The sequence below is a fragment of the Rhynchophorus ferrugineus genome, unplaced genomic scaffold (assembly GCF_030347505.1).
Source record: "Rhynchophorus ferrugineus isolate W39M unplaced genomic scaffold, kcgeb_rfMv2 rfM4, whole genome shotgun sequence".
Taxonomy (NCBI): domain Eukaryota; kingdom Metazoa; phylum Arthropoda; class Insecta; order Coleoptera; family Curculionidae; genus Rhynchophorus; species Rhynchophorus ferrugineus.
Genome location: NW_027472583.1, coordinates 10,493,118 through 10,498,312, shown reverse-complemented (window position 1 = coordinate 10,498,312; position 5,195 = coordinate 10,493,118).

Sequence of the window (5,195 nt, the reverse complement as noted above, 5' to 3'; positions counted from 1 at the left end):
TGTGCAACTTTAAGGGTGGCTAATTTGGTTAAGGGACCGATAAAATAGCCTTTTAAGACCCTTCTAAAACAAAGCAAACATTTTAGTGAGATAAAAACGGTGCCGGAAAATATACGCGATATTTGAATTTGCCGCCGTTTCCGCTGTAGTTGTAGTAGAGCGTCGACAACTCAAAAAAAAGTTTTTTACACATACCAGGAATGTCGGTAAGTACTTTCCGGTTTTTGTAGAAGATTTCACTGTTTTACGATTTGGTACATATGTCATTGTATCCTACTTCAGTCCAAAGAAAGTATTAGGTTGCGACAATGACGGATAGATGCTGAAACATCTACCAAGAAACGAAATTATAAAACTCGCCATCTTGATTAACACAGAATTCGGATTAAAACATATTCCGGATGTCTAACCACTAAGTGAAGTATACTCTTATCGACCAATTCCCAAAGTATTTTAAAAACCCCTGTTAAAAAGATTAAAATCAAATATAGAATGAAAAGATCCTGCACATTAGTTTGGTTTTATGAGCAAACATTCAACAATTGACCAAGAATTTAGACAAATTAGATCATAGATACATAATCATAGACAATGTAGGAAAAGCTTGCGAGGAGAAAAAGTTTCAGCTGTGTCCTTGGACGCAGCGCAAGATTTCGATAAAGACTGGTATAAGGTGCTCTTGTATAAACTCCATAAAACTTAACAGACTAATTGAAAAGTCCCAGGCCTGACACATAGATGGCGTTACAAGAATTAAATCCATATGTTTTTTAGTTAGCCCTAACACTTAAAATATGCGTGTATAAATTTGACAGCTGTCGGATCATTAGTTTTATTAGATCATTGCTTTTTGAAAGAGAAAAGATACAGTTGAAGCAAAAACTTGGCTTGATGCCGAGTTTCCGGACACTGCCCCAGGAAAATCAACCATCAAGGATTGGTATGCTAAGTTTAGACTTGGTGAAATAAGCACCGAAGACGGTGTACGCAGTAGACGCCCAAAAGAGGTTGTTACCGACGAAAATATTTTTAAAATCCACAAAATGGTTTTGAATTACCGTAAATTGAAATTTAATGAAATAGCAGACACTCTAAAGATATCAACTGAACGTGTACATCATATTAATTATGAATATTTGGGTATGAGAAAGCTCTGTGCAAAGTGGGTGCAGCGCGAGTTCACTTTTGATAAAAAACAACGACGAGTTAATGATTCGGAGCAGTGTTGGAAGATGATCAAGCGTAATAAACCCGAATTTTTGCGTCGATATGTGACAATGGATGAAACATGGCTCCATCATTTCACTCCGAAGTCCAATCGACAGTCATCCGAGTGGATTGCACACGATGAACCCGCTCCAAAGCGTGGGAAAACGCAACACTAGGCTGGCAAGGTTATGGCGTCTGTATTATGGGATGCGCATGGAATAATTTTCATTGACTACCTTGAAAAAGGAAGGACCTTCAACACCGACTATTACATAGCATTATCGGACCATTTGAAGGATCATATCGCCGAAAAACGGCCGCATTTGAAGAAAAAGAAAGTGCTGCTTCACCAAAACAATGCACCGTGTCACAAGTCAGTCAAAACGATGGCAAAAATCCATTAATTGGGCTTTGAATTGCATTCTCATCCACCGTATTCTCCAAATCTGGATCCCAGCGACTGTTTCCTGTTCTCAGATCTCAAAAGAATGCTCGCTGGGAAGAAATTTTCATCGAATGAAAAGGTGATCGTCGAAATTGAGGCCTATTTTGAAGCAAAAGCCAAAACGTACTACAAAAATGGTATCTAAAAGTTTGACGATTGCTATAATCAGTGTATCACCCTTGAAGGGAATTATGTTGATTAAAACAAACTAATGTTGCCAAAAAAATGTGTTTTACTATGGTAGGCCGGAGACTTCAATTGACCTGTTATATAATAACAAATAAACAAAAACCTATACAAATATGACCTTTTTATTCTTACCTTTACTCTAATCATCCAGCAAATTCTGTTTTCATGTTATTTAACATAAAAATATACCTTTGTTCCATAGAAATCTACAAAATAAGTGTTAGAAAATAATAATATTTTGCTAATAATTAATACCTTATACATTTATCTTCGCAGTTGTCTAATTTTCTGCCGCTAATTTTCTCTAAAATGTTAAATAATAAATAATTATATTACCTCAACAAAATTGTGTAAATATAAAATTAACCTAAAAATGGCTTCCTAACCACAACTCTCGTAAACAACAGTAAATAAGTGCGCATAATGCACCTGCTATCATAGCTTGAAACCTAATAGAGTAGATAATAAAAGTTACTAGAACCATAAAAAAACTAGAAAAAATAATTTATGCAAAGATCTCCAAAGGGTGTTTTATCAGATAGTAATTGTACAAATTCATAATTATGCATATCCTATAAATATTCAACGTTACTAATACTACATTCATATCAAAGGTGATGAAACATAATCGGACTAAACGTAAAAAACAACAAAAAACTGAATATAAACAAAAGCTCAAGCTGCCGACTATATCAACGGTGATTTTAATTGATTCCCTGTTTGGTTTTTGGTTGGGGGTTTGGGTGATTTACGCTCGATCACTTCCGGCAGAGGAACATCGTCGTAGAGGGTGGTTCGTCGATCGCCGTTTGTATCTGTGTGCGCGGGGGTAAAAGGGCATCAAAACGGTTGAAACGCATACGATAAATCGAGCGGAAACACAAACGGGAATCAATACAAACAAAATTGTAGCAATTGTTGTCCGGAACACATTTTTTCGTGATCAGTACTTTGATAATATTATATAGGGTTGATTATCAGACGATGCGTTGCGAAACTACATATTTCCCGCCTCAAAGTTTTAGGAATTCTCGGGTTTCGTCAGAAGGTCCTGGTTCCAACAAGATACCTTCATCTAACTATTTCTTTTTTCTATATTTTGCTCTCTAGAAATTAGCTACAAAACAATAAACTGTTTGTTTCTTGTATTTTTTTATAAGAGAGCTTCTATCTATGAGCGCCAATTCCTTTAGGTGAATCTTTTGGTGAGATTGGGGATGTCACGTCCTTTCAACCTCGCGTGCTCTTGTCCTACTCCACTCAGCACGAGTGCCTGCTCGTTTGTATCTGTGCAAGTTTCCTCTGATATTGTATACTATGCTGACTTATTTCCTGCTTTACTGTCCTCATACTGAGATCTGGATAGATGTACCTGCTACTAAAGTTTTGGGAAATATTGTATATTCCTTAGAGCTTTCCTATGGAATATTTCCTATATTTAAACATTTCTCTTTCTTGCTATTCCCAATAGTTGATTTCCGTATATCCTGATTGGCACCAGTATCGCTTTGTATAATATCATTTCATCATGTGTTAACGAATTAACACTGCAGAGTTTGTTGCTAATTTGCTTACGCTTGATCGAAATGTTCATTCAAAGAGAAACATCCATTATTACACTCAACCACAAATCTTCTTCGATTGAGGTAGAATCGGAGCATATGGTAATAGGTATGAGGAGGAGCCTTTTTTACTTTGTATGCCAGTCCATCATGCCATACTTTGTCAAAGGTTTGACGTATGTCCAAAAAGGCAGCGGATCAGTACAATTTATTTTACGGGCACCTACTGATGACGTATACAGCGCGATGTACTTGTTCATGATCCTCTCGGAATACTAATTAGTAATTGGAGATTATGTTGTTTAGATGCTACTTCAATCTGTCACTTGGTTGACCAATCATTGGTCGGAGGATTGTAGGTCTACGAGGTTATCTCCTGTGATTATATTGAATAAAGTTTTGTCACCCAATAGGTGATATGTCAAAGTCTTGTTTTTCTTTTATTTTAAATGCGAATCTATATAAATTATTCAAAATATTAGCATAACTTATTTTTGGAAGAAAAGAGTTTTATAGACTTTTTCAACAGAATCGATTACCTGCAAAAACAGGGCTTGGTATTTTTGCACAGTATGTTATTGCAGGTTCTTATATTTGCCAAAAGTATCAAGAAATATATCATGTGTTGATGTTACTTTCTTTTATATTCCTTTACAAACTCTTTTTAGTGCGAGCAACTAGATTGTAGTGCTCAACATAGCTGTACCATTGAAAGATATTTTGCAAATTAAACTAGAATACAAATATAGTAATTAAAATAGCTTATTCATAATTTATGCCATTTTATTGCATTTTTTCTTAATATCTTACATATTAATATAAAAATTAATTTATTACTACTGCTCTATTGTACTTGCATCAATATACAAGTAACCACTTAAGCTAGAGTCAAAAGAAACACATATACACTATAGAAGTTCGTATATTTTGGTTAGCTTCAATCTTCTGGTTCCTTGCATTTTATCTGTATTATTTCCGCATTGCTGTGATTTAGCAACCTTATTTCTTGTTTTTACATGAAATCTTGAATAACTTCGTAATTCTATTTGATGTTGAGTAACGTTAAGCATATTATTATTAGACGAAGAACTTTCTTTTGGATTCCGTTTATCTGACATGGTATTTCCAATTTAACCCACCATTAACATATATGCCGAGGTATTTAACTGATTTTACTTGAAAAATTGGATATCCATCGAGTGACAATATAATAGCTTTATTTAGTTTCGCCGCAAAATATCATGGACATGTTTGGATCTATTAAGCTGTATTTTTCAATCTCTAGTCCACTTATAGATCTTGTCGACTACCCTTTATTTTTTCTACATTCTTAGGTAGAGACTTAACTTTTGCTGTAATAACTGTGTGGTTGAATGCTACAAGTACTGTTTCTTTTATTGTTGGGATATCAAGAGTGCAGTGCAATCAAGGGTAGTCCCAATACACTTCCCTGGGGAACTCTAGCCGAAATAAGTTTATATGTTGAGAATATCTCTTTATGGGCTTTAAATTTTTTTTCGTAAACATATGAGACCAGCAGTTGACAAAATTTCCTCGGAAAAATTTGCCCATCCCGTTGTTTACTTGTAATAGCCATACCCAGGCAAAAGCTTGTGAGACGCCTATAAATATTGCAAGACAGTATTTTATTTCTTCAAACGCTTTTTCAACAACCGTTATTACTCTGTGAACTTCGATTAGTAGATTGTAAAGTGAATACTTCGAAATCTGCTATTTCTATAAATGGTTTTATACATTTTAATAACAGTTTCCCAACAAATGTTGATATC